The following is a 15,587-nucleotide window of genomic DNA, read 5'->3' as shown; positions in this document are numbered from 1 at the left end:
AGGACCCTCAAGTGTCACCTTCCCAGTCCTAGGATGAGGATTAGAGGTGTTTGCTGGTTTATTTTCTGTTGGTTTTAAAGATTGAACTCAGGTTTTCATACTTGTACAGTAAGTGCTCTTTGCTAATGAACTCTCTCCCTAGCACCCCAAAAGGCTTGGGGTTCAATCCCCAACACTACAATAAACAAACAAATATAATTTAGCTTATTGACTATAATTTCAATCTAGGTATGATATCCTATGTTGACTTCACACTAATTTCTAGGTCTACACCAGCAGCATTTACATGCAAATTAAATAGTATTGGAAACAAGCCTTTTTGTTGCTTTGTTTTTGTTTTGGTTGCCCAGGCTAGCCTTGAACTCACCGCGTGACCCCGGAATGACCTTGGGTTTCTGATCCTCCTGCCTGGCCCTCAGGAGCGCCGGGATGACAGGCATACACCGCCAGCCATGCCGGGTTTATTCAGTCCTGGGGATGGCACCCAAGGCTTTGTGTGTGTTAGGCAAGCGCTCTACCCACTGAACAACACATCCCGGCTTGCAGATTAATTAGTAGTGATAAGGAGCACTGGATACCTGGGGGCTCTGTTTTCACTCCATCGCTAAAACTTGGGAAGCAGAGCCGGCGAGGTGGCTTAGCCGGCAGGCCTGCGCTGAGCTGACCACCCACGGTCCAGGACCTACATGGGGGAGGGAAAGAACCAATCCTTGCCACTTGTGTTTTGTCTTTCAGGGGCGCGCATGGGCTGTGGCTCTCACCCCCACCCCCCACATGCCCGTACGCATGCAAAGTGAAGAGAAGAGAGAACGGATACTCTTGAGAAACCTTGGGGTGCAGCTCAGTTGTTTGGTGTGCACAGGTGTGTGTTTAGTTGTCCACGAGGTCCTGGATTGCTCCCGCAGCTTGAAAATTCGACTCTTCCTATCCAGTCATAACGGCGCATGCCTGTAATCCCAGCACTTGGGAGGCTGAGGCAGGAGGATTTTTAGGAGTGTGAGGCTAGTTTGGGCCAGAGGGCAAGTTCCATACCAGCCTGGAGGCATTTACAGCTTGAGACTTGTTTTTAAAAAAAACAAAAACAGGCGGTGATAGCACACACCTTTAATCCCAGCACTCAGGAGGCAGAGGCTGGCAGATTTCTGAGTTCAAGACCAGCCTGGTCTACAAAGTGAGTTATACAGAGCCAGAGCTATACAGAGAGATCCTGTCTTGAAAAGCCAAAACAAAAAACAAAACCAAAAACAAAACAAAGATTTTACTGTGTGTATGCATGTGATGTGTGTATGTGCATGCCCAAAGAGGATAGAAGAGGGATTCGAATCCTTTGGGGCTGGAATTATGAGCTACTCATTGTGGGTGCCAGAATCTGAACCCAGAATCTCTGATGGAAGAGTAAACAGTCTTTTTTTGGGGGGTGGGGGTGGATTTGGTTTTTTTGAGACAGAGTTTCTCTGTATAGCCCTGGCTGTCCTGGAGCTCATTCTGTAGACCAGGCTGGCCAGGAACTCAGAAATCCTTCTGCCTCTGCCTACCAGAGTGCTGGGATTACAGGCGTGCACCACCAACGCCCGGCAGTAAACAGTGTTAATCACCAAGCCTGAAATGAAAAACTTCCCTCCCACATGGGCTCTTCTCCTTTCCTCTTTTTCTTTTCTTTTCTCTTCTTTCCTTTTCTTTTTTTTTAATTTTAATTTCATATGTTTGTTTGTTTATGTTTTTCGAGACAGGGTTTCTCTGTGTAGCCCTGGCTGTCCTGGAACTCACTCTGTAGACCAGAATGGCCTTGAACTCAGAAATCTGCCTGCCTCTGACTCCCAAGTACTGGGATTAAAGGTGTGCGCCACCACTACCCAGCTCCTTTTCTTCTTTCTTTCTTTCTTTCTTTCTTTCTTTCTTTCTTTCTTTCTTTCTTTCTTTCTTTCTTTCTTTTTTTTTTGTTAGTTTTAGACAGCAGGTGACAACCCTGGCTGTCCTGCAACTCACCTTGCCTGGTTGATGTGTTTTCTAATTATGAGACCAAAAGGCGGGCTAGAGAGATGGTTCAGTGGTTAAGAGCACTGACTGCTCTCCCAGTAGTCCTGAGTTCAGTTCCCAGCAACTACATGATGGCTCACAACCATTTGTTCTAGGGTCTGATTGATGCCCTCTGCTGGTGTGTCTGAAGACAGTGACAGTGTGCTCCCATACATAAAATAAATAAATCTTTAAGAGAGAGAGAGAGAGAGAGAGAGAGAGACCAAGAGGGGCAGATTGTTCTGTAACTCAAAATTCTTACAACCCTGCCACCAAACATATATTTGTTTATTTAGACTCAGATCTCGCTATGAATCCCTGGCTGGTCTGGAACTCATAGTGATCCTCCTGCCTCTGCTTCTTAGGTGCTGGTGTTAAAGGTGTGTGTGACACACACACACACACACACACACACACACACACATGTGATTTAGATCTACCTCACAGAACTCTGAATGCACACTTTGTTTCGCTCTTAAGGTTTATGGATTGGTTATTTTATGAGCATGTGTGTGCACTTGTGAGTTTATGTGAACTACATGTATGTAGGGGCCCACAGAGGCCAGAGGGAATTGGATCTCCCGGAGCTGCATGCAGATGTGAGCAGCCTGATCTGTGTGCAGGGGGTTGAACCTGAGTCCTGCAGGAGTGGTAATTGCTTTTAACTATTAAGCCATCTCTCTAGCTCTGAAGGCAGACTTTGATTTTCATATATTTTTCCAATAATCACACTCCCTGGGAAAGCTGACTGTGACCAACATATATGATCATTAAAGACAAGGAAGACATCTATCTTTCTAGCAACACAAATGCCCACAAGGTCAGTATGAACGGGCAGGTGGGTGAGGGTGTCAGCCCAGAGACAGCACTGATGGATTTGCATTAATTTTTCTCCAACTTCAGCAGCAGCAGCAGCAGAAGAAGAAGAAGTAGAAGAAGAGGAGGAGGAGAAGGAGGAGGAGGAGGAAGAGAAGGAGGAGGAGGAGGAAGAGGAGGAGGAGGAAGAGGAAGAAGAAGAGGAAGAGGAAGAAGGAGGAAGAAGAAGAGGAGGAAGAAGAGGAAGAGGAGGAGGAGGAGGAGGAGGAAGAGGAGGAGCAGCCGGGCGGTGGTGGTACACACCTGTAATCCCAGCACTCTGGGAGGCAGAGGCAGGCAGATTTCTGAGTTCGAGGCCAGCCTGGTCTACAGATTAAGTTCCAGGACAGCCAGGGCTACACAGAGAAACCCGGTCTCAAAAAAACCAAAGCCCCTCCCCCCCCAAAAAACCCCAAACAAACAAACAAAAAAAAAAAGAAGGAGGAGGAGCAGCATGAATTGACCATTATGTTGCTAATTCCATGTCTTCTGCATTGGCTCCTGCTATTTGTATTTTTTGTTGTTATTGTTGTTGTTTGGTTATTCTGTTTTTATTTATTTTCTTTGTGTGCATCTGTATGTGACTGCACATACACCACAAGACCTGTGTGGAGGGCAGAGGACAATTGGTGATTGGTGATGGTACGTTCTGTTCTTTCATCCGATGAGTCTAAAGGATCCAACTCAGGTTATGGGGGTGCAGGGAGGGGGGGGTTGTTGTTGCTACTGTTGTTGGTTTGGATTGGTTTGTCTGGTTGTTTGTTTGACAGCAAGTGCCTTCTCTGAACCATGTCACTCATCTCAGCTAGCTACTTTGTTTCTTTGAGAATTTCTGTTGCCCAGGGCAGTCCTGAACTTCTATGCTTAGTCTACTTTTTCCACTTTGGTTGGAAGAGACAGAGCCCAGAGCCACAGCTTAGACAATGGCTGTCCCAGTGAAGCACACCCTCATCTCCTCTCTTACATTTTCATTTGAGACTGGTTCTTAAGGAATTGCCCAGGACGCTTTAGCTCATGCTGTAGCTCAGGCGGGTCTATGCTTTGGATTCTTTCTTCTCAGGTGGTTCACAAGCTGCCCTAGCGTCTGACATCCTCTTCTGATTTCCACAGGCACACACACATACACGCATGTGTACACACACACAGATACATGTACATACACATAATTAAAAATAAAAATAAATCTTAAAAAAAACAGACATCCAGGCGGTGGTGGCACACACCTGTAATCCCAGCACTCTGGGAGGCAAAGGCAGGCGGATTTCTGAGTTCGAGGCCAGCCTGATCTACAGAGTGAGTTCCAGGACAGCCAGGGCTACACAGAGAAACCCTGTCTTGAAAGAAACAAAGAAAGAAAGAAAAGAAAGAAAGAAAGAAAAAAAAAAAACAAAGCCAAAAAAAAAAAATCCAAAGACACTAGATCATGTTCTCTACCTTTCCAGTCAATGCACAGGGTCAGTTTGAAGTACCACTAAATGAGCTCTCTATCCCCCACTGGCTGTAGTGCTCAGTAGAGCTGGCCCTGCTCCTTACCTGAGTAACAGAACAGAGCTGATCTCTCTGGTGGTGGGGAATGGGGAAGGGGCACAAGTGAACCAGCCCAGGGGGCATGAGTGCAGGAGAGCGGGCAGGCTGACCAACTGAGCTATTACCCAGGCCCAGATCCAGGGCTCTGCACTGCTCCACCCCAACTCCCGTCTATGAACTGCAGGAGTGTGTGAAGGGGCTGGGACACAGGACAACAACAGGATGGAAATTGGCGAGGAGCCTGGTGAGCATCCAGTGTAGACAGTGCAGCAGAAGCCAGATGTCTCTAACCAGACCGATGTCTCATTGCAATGAACATTTGCAAATAAAGCTGCTTAGAGGAATAGGTATATGTACTGTGTGACACCCTGACACACCGAGGCGTCCACTGTGAGATATTTTTTGTTTGGTTTTATTTATTGTTTAATTAATTAATTAATTAATTAATGTTTTTTTGGTTTTGCTTTCTTTTTGGGGGGAGGTTGTAAGGGCAGAGTGTGGATATGAAGAGATGGGGACATGAGGGGGATTGGGGAACATGGTGTGAAATTCACAAAGAATCAATAAAAACATTTTTTTTTAAAAAATGAACTTGGGGGGCTGGAGAGATGGCTCAGTGGTTAAGAGCACTGGCTGATCTTCCAGAGGTCCTGAGTTCAATTCCCAGCAACCACATGGTGGCTCACAACTGTCCATAACTAGCTCTGACGCCCTCTTCTGGTGTGGCTGAAGACAGCTACAGTGTACTCACATGGAATAATAGATAAATCTTACAAAAAATGAACTTGGGACTGGAGAGATGGCTCAGTAGTTAAGAGCACTAGTTGCTCTTCCAGAGGTCCTGAGTTCAATTCCCAGCACCCACCCACATGGTGGCTCGCAACCATCTGCAGTGGGACCTGATACCCTCTTCTGGTGTGCAGACATACAGAAAGACAGTGCACTTATACATAAACAAACCAAACGAAACAAACAAAAAATATTTTTAAAACCCACTCTTAGGTGACTGTAGGAGACAGTTACCCCTCATTCTCTTTGGGAATAAACATTGAAAACACCGTTATAAAGAAGATGGCTTACCACAGTGGGTCTTCTCCTTCCTAACGCCATGATTCTTTATTTAGTTTAGTTCCTCATGTCGAGGTAACCTCAACCATAAAATTATTTTTGTTGCTACTTCATAATGATAACTTTGCTACTGTTATGAACCATAATGCAAATATCTGGTATTCAGGGCAGTCTTAGGTCCTGTGAAACGGTTGCTCAGCCCCCAAAGGGTTCCAACACACAGGTTGAGAACCCCTGGCCCAGCAGGCAGAGTCCCTCTTGCCAAGCCCGATGCCCTAAGGATAGTCCCTAGGGCCCCTGCCCCCATATTGGAAAGAAGGAACCAACCCCTGTAAATTGTCCTCTGACCGCCACATACACGCTCCTCCTCCCAAAATAATAAGACGTAATAAAAAAAGAAACCTGCTTTCTCTTTGTGAAATCTTTCTTCTAGCCCTAAAGACAATTAACATTTAAAAAAAGAAGAACATTTAAACTGAATAAAAGGAGGGGCTCTTTTTTTTTTAATCTATCGGAGAGATAATAAAATAGAAACCTTTTTGTTTAATTAGTCATTATGATCAGGTATCTATGGAAACAACTGGTGATCAAGCTCAAAATAGACAATTATGTATCTGGGTAACAATGTACAATCAACAGGGACGTCCTGGAGACTGACAAGCAGCGGTGTTCACTCCTTCCACAAGCGCCCCCTTGGCCATCAGCTATTGTGCTCAGAGAACAAGACGCAGCCCCCACCCTTCCTGGAACAGCAGGTAGGGCTGGCAAGCTCGCACACCTTGTCCCGGTCTCACATCAGCGACAGGGACGGAAGCTGCAGAAAGGTGAGGTGTGAGGTGAGGTTGCCTAGGTGCGAGGAGATACTAAGAGTACTCTAGGAAAGAATAGAAATTTCTAGAATTTTAACAGCCAAGTGTGACCGGACAACACTAGGAGGAACACGGTGATTCGGAGGCTTGAGCCAGACCTTGTGTCTCGGAAAACAGAACAGTATGAAACAAAAATACCCACAGTTTAAAGAACAAAACAGTCTTAAAATTCAGTAGCCAACTGGTGATGGCTCACGGCTGTAATCTTAGCACTCGGGGAGCTGGGGCAGGAGGAGAGTGAGCTTGAGGCTGATCAGAGCTCCACAGGAAGAAGCCACACCAGTGGGGGTGGGGGGTGGGGTGGGGAGGCACTTGCTGCTGACCTAAGGAAGATTCTGCAATTCTCGGGATGGAGCAGAGAACCAGCTCCCAAAAGCTGTCCCCTCACCTCCACAAGGGCCCGCCCTCCTCTAAATAAATACATATTTTTTTTTTCTGCCAGGCGTGATGATGTACACATGCCTTCAGACCCAGGAGACAGAGGCAGGTAGATCTCTGTTTGTTCGAGGCCAGCCTTCTCTACAAAGTGAGTTCCAGGACAGCTAAGGCCACACAGAGAAACCCTGTTCAAGGCTTGCCAGAAAGATATAGGGAGACAACATCTTCAAATAACCAGGAAACAGAGGCCTGGTGGGCCGGATGGCTCAGTAGACAAAGTTGCTTGCTGCCTGGTATCCCCCAGACCAACATGTTAGAAGGGGAGAACAGAGTCCCTCAAGTTGCTCTCTGACTGCTAAACAAACCCCACAGAGCACATACACTCCACTAAATAAATATTTTAAAAAATTAAAGAAATAAGTAGTTGAGACCATAGCTCGGAGGTAGAGCTCTCGTTTAAAATTCCACAGTGAGTAGCTGGGTCAGTAGTACAGCCCTAAAATGTACTTTTACTGTGTAAGAAGTTTTAAAAACTTCTGAAAATAGGGACTGGAGGGATGGCTCAGTGGTTAAGAGTACATACTGTTCCTCTAAAGGACCAGAGTTCAGTTCCCAGCACTCACACGGAACAGCTCATGACTGCCTCAGATTCAGGGGATATGATGCTAACTGGCTTCTCCTGGCACCTATACTCATGTGTAGATACCCACATACAGACATACATACTTAAAAATAAAGAAAAAGCAAACAAACAAGACAAAACCAAAAAACCCAAACTATATCTGAAAATGGTGAGGAATCTTGATGCTAGATTAGTAGAAGTCAGGCGTGTGGAAAAGCTTGGTCCTCTCTTTATGTGAACCCAGGCTGTATTTAGAAGAACCATCCGCAGGGTAGATTGACAGCTCTTGGGAGATCAGCTGAGTGTTATTGCAGAGAACCCGGTTCAGATCCACACCCACTTCCAGCAGCCAACAAACATCCATCACTTCTGGTCTAGATAGTCCAACGCCCTCTTCTGGTCTTCCCAAGCACCTGCACTCAAGTGTACACACACTTAAAATGGAGGAAGAGGAGGAGGAGGAAAGAGGAGGAGGAAAAGGAGAAGGAGGAGGAGAAGGAAGAGAAGAAGAAGGAAGAGGAGGAGAAGAAGAAAAGAAGAACAGAGGAATAAAAGAAGAAAAGAAGAAAAGAAGAAGAAAAGAAGAAGAAGAAGAAGAAGAAGAAGAAGAAGAAGAAGAAGAAGAAGAAGAAGAAGAATTATCCTGCCAGCACAAGGAGTTTTTGTTTTTGGAAGTTGGGGGGGGGGGGGTGGGAAGGAAGAAAGAAACTATAAAACTTTTGAAAACACAAAAGATGTAAAAACACATCTGAGATTCTTGCAGTTGGGGGAGAATATTGATTTCCTGGTGGAGCTGTCATTCCCAATTATTATCTGATCACTCTGAACAGCTTGAGGAAATGAGAACACACCTGAAATTCACGGTTTAAACAGTGTGTTTCTTAGAAAACAGTGTTTAGCATTAAGAAGTCACGACAAGCGTATTTCAGCTGCGAATGAAGGCAATTTGAAGGAGTCAGAGACACAAAGGAGAGCTGATCCTGCCGCTCAAATCTGTTCATGCCTAGAGAAATTAACAAATCGAACCGACACTGTGGGGACTTGGGGCGACAGCTTCAGGACAGCACTTACTTAGACTTCCCCACTGAGGAGCGGGGGAGGGGGCATGACTGGGTGGCAGTGTGCTGGTCTAACACAGGCAAAGTCTTGGGTACTGTACTGAGCACTCCGAAATAACAAACAAACAAAATCCCAACACGGACAAAAATGGTATATGCTTCATTTGCTAGCTAAGTTACAGACTCTTAGATTTTGTTGCTATGAAAATATGAGTAGCTGAACATGGTGGTGCACACCTTTCATCTCAGCAGTCTTTGGGAGGCAGAGGCAGGTGGATGTCTGTGAATTCAAGGCCAGGTTGGTCTACAGAGTGAGTTCCAGCACAGCCAGGGCTACAGAGAGAAACCCTGTCTCGAAACAAAAAATCAGAAAAGAAAACGTGACTGACGCCAGTGTGTATATGGTGTGTGTTATGTATGGTCATAAAAACTGGGGTAAAGCTGCTTCCTGCCAAGCCTGACCTTCAGTCCTTAGACCTGCAGGGTGGAAGGAGAGAACCAACTCCTAAAAGTTGTCCCCTGATTATCATTGTATAATGGCTCACGTGTCCCCTCCCCATTATCTAGATAAACATAATTTTATATAAAATCAGTCTGACTCAAAACAAAATAAAACGGAACAAAATGGGCTGGAGCTGTGTTGTTGGTAGAGTGCTTGTCCAGTTGACATAAGTTCTATACACACACACACACACACACACACACACACACACACCACAGAGTAAATATGGCATGGTTTCCCATCATGACTTGAGAGGTAGGAGGGATGGAGAAGCAGGAGGACCACAGGTTCAAGGTCATCCTCTGCTCCACAGCAAGTTCAAGGCCAGCATGTGCTTCATATCTGGAAGGGGGGATTGTGACTAGCTTTGTTGCATTCAGTTCTTTGTTCCCAGCTATCCATTCATCTGCGATAGGTTGGCCATTTCCCAAAGCACATATACTAGGAGTGAGGGAGCGTCAGGCGAGGCTCTGGGGAGATTACTCAAAGCTTGCGGAGCCCTGCATCATTGGGACTTATCCACTGAGGCTGAGCCGTTTCTTGCCGCTATTGAAACTTTGGAAGCCAATCGCGAGATGCACAGGTGGCCCATTTATCTCTGGGTGTTAAACGTTACAGCAAGTGGATCCCCCGCCCCACCCCCTTCTTCTTCTCTTTTCTTTCCGTTGTGCTTCAAAGCAAAACCGTAGCCGTGTCTTCTTCGTTGCTTTGAGAAATGCGAGCTGTCTTTTAAACCGTCTTTCACCGTTCACCGTCTCTGAGAAGTGATGACGATGTCATAAACCACTGGGTATGAAGCAAAGGAAGCCATGCCAACGGCTCAGCCCTGCGCGGAGGGAGGGTTCAAAGTCAAAACAGAACAATCACAACAAAAGCAAAGGAATGCTCTGGCTTTAGGGCAGGATGTGTGTGTGTGTGTGTGTATGTGTGTGGTGGTGGTGATGGGGTTAGACCACGTACTTTCCCCCTACTTTCCTCAGAAATCCATGTAGCAATGTCCAATCTGGGAAGGTTTGGTTGTTAATATATGTTGATATACATTGCTTTTCCTTTCCCTCTCCCCCCTCTTCCTTCGCTTTCCCTCCCTCCCTCCCCATCCCTCTTTTCCATTTTCTTCCTTCCCTTCTACTTGGCACATTGGTACATTAGCATGTGTTCTCTCTCTCTCTCTCTCTCTCACACACACACACACACACAAATTAAATAAATTCATGTAAACAAACAACACTTTGCCATGAGAAGTGGTTCATGCTTAGAATCCCAGACAGGGTGGGGGTGGGAGCGCTTACAAGTTTGTGGCTAGCCTGGGCTACATAGACAGCCATATAGAGACATGCTATATGCTTGCAGATATTCATGTGGGAGCTTTTAGTGGAAGTTGTAGGACTGGTGTCTGCAATTTATGTTAAAATGCATTAGAAAAAAATGTAAAATGGATTTTGGCTGGCAGGATGGGCAGATAAAACATCAGACAAGGTTAACGGCGGAGTTTAGGGAAGGTATTATACTCAGCCTCGTTGGCTCAAGACAGCTGCATGTTTCTAAATTTTCATAAAGTATTGGAATACGTTTCTGCAAGTTAATATATATCCAGTAACAGAAAATTTGGACAGTATGGGATGGTGTAGCTGTAAATCTCCTATATCCTGCAAGCCAGCCATATTTCTTCCTTGTTTCTTTCCTTCCTTCTCTGTCTCCCTTTCTCCTTCCTCCTTGCTTTTGTTTGTTTGTTTGTTTGTTTGTTGCTTTTTGTTTGTTTTTTCAAGATGAGACAGGGTTTCTCTGTATAGCTCTGGCTGTCCTGGAACTCACTCTGTAGACCAGGCTGGCCTCGAACTCAGAAATCCACCTGCCTCTGCCTACCAAGTGCTGGGATTACAGGTGTGCGCCACCACCGCCTGGCTCCCTCCTTGCTTCTTATCTTCCTTTTTGCTTGGGGAAGGATCTAGGAATGTAGCCCAGGTTGGCAATCCTCCTGGCTCTGTTGCCTGAGTTCTGAGATTATAGGCCCAGACACACACCTTCCTTCCTTCCTTCCTTCCTTCCTTCCTTCCTTCCTTCCTTCCTTCCTTCCTTCTTTCCCAATGCTTCTTTTTTCCCTTTCCCTTTCTTTTTTCTTTCTCCCTCCTCCTGTTCCTCTTTCTCCTTTTCTTCATCTTTTTGTTTTTCAGGCAGGATCTTAGTATATAGCCCAGACTAGCCTCACACTAGTGGCAATCTTCTGCTTCTGAAAGTGCTGGGATTGCAGACATGTACTACCACATCCATGAAGAACGTTCCCTCCCTCCCTCCATTCTTTCCTCTTCCCCTTCCACCCCTCCCCTCCCTCCCTCTCTCCTTGGCCTCACACAGCTAGGTCAGTGCTGCATTACTAAGCCAAGGTCTTCATCCCCTAAAATTGTTCTTATAGTTGAACATACCACTGAAATTCTGTCTCTGCTCATCAGGATCTCCATCTAAGGAGAAACTTGTGCTCTCTGTCTCTAACATGAAGTCCTCCAGGTGTGTGTGGGGGGGCGCTGGGGGAGGAGCACATCAGAACAATAAAGAGAAGTCGAACCTTACCCGCCCATTTGCCCTGTATTCCCAGAGTGGTGGCAGCTAGGTTGGATCCCCAATTCTGCAGGTACTCTGGGAGACCTTGGGTAGATCCACACAGGACTGGTGAGCCTCAGTTTCCCCATCTGTAAAACAAACAGGGTGCTTTCTACTTTCCAGGGGTGCCTGTGGGTGGTGAGACAGGACCCACCAGGGTGTGTGCCCTGGAGCCAGGCCCTTCAAGTGGTGAGCGGCACTGGCCTGCCCTCGCCCCAGTCTTCTCAAGGAGGTCGCCTGGACTCGCAGACTTGGCTAAGCTCCATCGCTGTACAACTCTCTTCCCTGGAGCCTGACTGGAATGTTTTCTCTTCCCTCCTCCTCCTTTTCCTGTGACTGTGTCTGCAGGACTCCTCTGCTGTCCTGGGCTCCCCAGAGATCAGCCCTAACCCTCTCTCCCTGTCTGTCTCCCACCCCGCAGCCCACCGGGCTGTTTCCAATTTGGAATCCATACATCTTGTCTCTCAGATCATAGCCGCCTCTTAGATGGGAGTAATGAGGATTTAAGGGCCCAGAGCCCTGGACCTCCCCAAACTGAGATAAATCCTGCCTCTGTTCAGACAGGGGGCCTCCAGCCAGGCATTCAAATCCCCTCCTCCAGGCTGGCCGGGGAGGCGCCTGGGGAGCCCCCTTCTGGCAGGCAGCGAGGGCCTCTCAGCTTCTTGACTGGAGACAGGAAGAGACAGTCTCTCAAAGGCCCAGAAGAGGGTCCCACAACACGATGGCCTAGAGCGGTAGACCGGTGAAAAGGGCTGGTTATTGCATTTTAAAATTGAAGTTCGGTATCTCTATGCGTTGGTGCACACGTGTAGGGTGTGCTTTGCTCATTCGGGGATAGAGTTCGGCATGCAGGTCTTCTTCAGTTATCTCCACTTGTGAGAAAGGATCTCTGACTGAACCGGGAGTTTACTGTCTCCTCTGGACTAAATACCAGAGAGCCCCTAGGAGCCTCCGGTCTCCACGCTTCACTCCACGCTGCGGAGCTGGTGTTAGGGACCGTGCCAGGCTTTTTATGTAGGTGCGAGAGATCTGAACTTAGGTCCTGCGCTTGTATAGCAAACATTTTATCTGCTGAGCCGTTCTCCTTTATGTTTACTCATTGATCAATTATTCGTTTTGTTTTGTTTTGTTTTGTTTTGAGACAGGGTTTCTCTGTGTAGCCCCAGCTGTCCTGGAGCTCACAGCGATCCTCCTGACACTGCCTCTAGGATGCTGTGTCCTCTGGAGCCCTGGGAACAAACTTCGGGAGAGGAGAGCTTGTGCTAGCTAGCTCCACGCTAGGAACGAGAGGAGGGAGCACACCGAGCTCTCCCTGGGGCTCCAGATATACAGGGACCACCCCAAGTCTATATGTAATTGAGTGTGAGTCTAGAGAAGACTGTCCTAGCTGTGCTGATAGGAAGGCTTCCTGGAGGAGGCAAGTCTGTGGCAAGGCCCTGATCACAGGAACATTTGAAAGCCAGGCATTACAGTAGACATCTGTAATAATTCTAGGCATACTCAGGAGGATTGTCATAAGTTTTGGGATAAGCTATATAGTAAGGCCCTATCTCAAACTAGTTTGAAAAAAGAAACCAAAAGAAAACCAAAAAGTGATAGAATCCTAAGCCATCGAATTTATTTATTTATTTTTTTTAAACTCAGGGTCTCATGTAGCCCAGGCTGCCTTCGACCCCACCATGAATGATTATACAACTGAGGGTGACACTGGACTCCAGAGCCTCCCGCCTCCACCTTCCCCAGTGCTGACACCGAACCCCAGGGCTCCGTGCCAGCGGAGACACAGCCGCTGACGGTGTTTCTTTGGTGACTTTATTCTCTCTATCCCAGGTGGGGGCAATGGCTCCAGAGATTGGGGATCTCTGAGAAGATCTGGAGAGGGCCAGCTTCAGCTGACGCCCTGCTTCCTCCAAGTCCCCCACATTGTCCGGTAGAACTGTTTCATGTTTCCCTGTCCCCGCCCCCATTAAGTCCCTGCTGATGGCTATAGAGTTAATAAATTCCACCCCGTGTATTGACAAACTTACAATTCATTTAGGCTTAGCAGAACTTTCTGAACTATCTAGTCGATGCAACCAAGCTGAGGTTGAGATGTTCTTCCCCTTCTAGCAAAGGGCTCTTCCCCTTTAAACACATAGAAGGGCTGGTAGGATGGCTCAGTGGGTAAAGCAGCTTGCCCCGACTTAAGTTTGATCCCTAGAACCCACAACGTGGTTGAAGGCAAGAACTGACCCCTAGAGCTTGTCCTCTGAGCGCCACAGGCAGGCTTTGGTATATGCTCTCCCTACCCCTACTCCCACAAAATAAATAAATAAAATGTAAGAACCCTCTAAACAGAAAAGAAACAACAGCAACAACAGCAAAACAGCTATAAACCCAGGAGCCTGGTCTCCCGGTACACACTTGTAACTGACAGGCTTGAGGAGGGAGGATCATGAGTTCAAGGTCAGCCTGGGCTTCACAGTGAACCTTGCCTCGAACAGACTAGATACAAAGTCTTGAGGGGAGATGGGAGTTCACTTGGGCTATTCCTCTCACCTGGGGGCGGGGGGGGGGGGGGCTGGCCGATCCAGCCCCACCTTGGTAGTCTTGCTTTCTGCCTTGTGTTTAGAGGAACCTTAAGGAAGCTTTCACCCAGGCAGGCCATGATCCTTTGCGGAGGCCATGGGCGCTAAGGAAAGTTACGGAGTAAGAGAAGCGGCTTTCTGAATGCGGCGCTGCTTTTTCTCTTGTGGGAATGCCTTGTCATCTTTCCAGGTGAGGGTGGTGGCCCCGATTTTCTCTTGAACCGGTATCCCCAAAGGCAGGGATCGTTCTGGATTGCTTTGGAGTCAACTCAGGACTTGGGAAAACCGTAGGTCCTCAATACCCCAAGGGTTGCATTCCGCAGAACCCTATGCCTGTGGCACCCATCCAGTTGAGATAGTCACAACCCCGGAGTAAGCTTAGGGAGAGGTGGCCTGGCTCCAGGAGGGTATAGAGTGCAAAGAAAAGCATCGTGGGGGGCCGTTTGGGGTCGTCCCGGGGCGCTTAACCTTGGCTTTCTCTGCTGGCTGGGCTGTGGCTCCTTACTCCAGGGCCTCGGGCTGCGCGCCCGGGAAGAGGAGGAGGCGTCTACCGTCTGCACCCATCACCTGAGCTGCACCGGGCGGGGAGGATAACAATTATTGGGAGAGGTTTAAAAAAAAAATCATTATCAAATAACTACAGCTTGCAAAAGTTGGAGGGTGGAAAGGAAAATGCGGGCCGGATCGCTGCAGGATCGCGCGGCTGCTGGAGGCGCGCGGCGCCGCGCCGCGGTAGCCGATCTGGAAGGAGAAACATCTGCAACGCATTTGTGCAAGGCTCACCTTAGAGACCTCGCGGCTGGAAGGAGGCGCTGAGTTCGCGCGAAAGGAAAATCGCTCCAAGGTTTTCTTAGGGGGACCTTGCCCCGCGCGGGCTGACGGGGCCAGGGAGTTGGGAAAGAGCGCCCCCTGTCAGGCACACAAAGAGAGCCTTGATGACCCGAAAGGGGAGCCACCAGCTCAGCCTCAGTTTCCCAATCTTTTTCCTCTTTCCTCCTCCCAGGATAACTTGTAACTAGAATAACCTGTATCTTGAATTTTGGATTTGCCTCGCCCCACCGCCTGAGTGGTGGGATTACAAATGTGTCGCCATACCTGCTTTATTTGGTTGGTTGGATTTTGGGGAGGGAGGAGGCTGGGGGGAGGGAGGGTCTTGTAATCAGACCCAAGACAGAGCTTGCTAGACAAGCGTAAGCTCTCTATCAGCTGAGCTACGTCGCCAGCCCCTTGTTTTATTTATGCGAGACAGGACCTCACGTAGCCCGGTGCTTGCTAGGTAGCTGAGACCAGCCTTGAACACTTCACCTGCCTTCCTCAATCTGCCAAGTGCTGGGATTGCAAGTCTGGTTTCTAAGATATATTTTCAGCAGTATATGAATGGGAGTTAACGTTAAATTCACCAGTCAGTTCATGTGATGAATTATGATGTCACGTAACAAAAAAAAATCTTAAAAATATAGCATGTCAAAGGAAGAAAGGAGAAACCTTTTTTTTTCTTTTCTGATAAATCAGGAGTTTCTTTTCTTAAAT

General features: G+C 47.5%; 1 long non-coding RNA gene across 2 annotated transcripts; it reads right to left on the bottom strand.

Moving 5' to 3' along the window:
* Positions 1 to 9,367: 9,367 nt before the first annotated feature.
* Positions 9,368 to 14,932, bottom strand: LOC127672838 (uncharacterized). Of its 2 annotated transcripts, none has more exons than XR_007975028.1 (3): positions 14,526 to 14,640; positions 11,461 to 11,579; positions 9,368 to 9,721 (listed from the first exon to the last, which is right to left on the bottom strand). It is a non-coding gene; the product is annotated as an uncharacterized LOC127672838 (long non-coding RNA). The 2 variants fall into 2 exon arrangements; XR_007975027.1 differs by lacking the exon at positions 14,526 to 14,640 and adding an exon at positions 14,841 to 14,932 and having other exon boundaries at positions 9,370 to 9,721.
* Positions 14,933 to 15,587: the final 655 nt, after the last annotated feature.

Source organism: Apodemus sylvaticus, chromosome 22 (assembly GCF_947179515.1).
Source record: "Apodemus sylvaticus chromosome 22, mApoSyl1.1, whole genome shotgun sequence".
NCBI classification, from domain to species: Eukaryota; Metazoa; Chordata; class Mammalia; order Rodentia; family Muridae; genus Apodemus; species Apodemus sylvaticus.
This window is presented reverse-complemented; position numbering and strand designations above follow the sequence as displayed.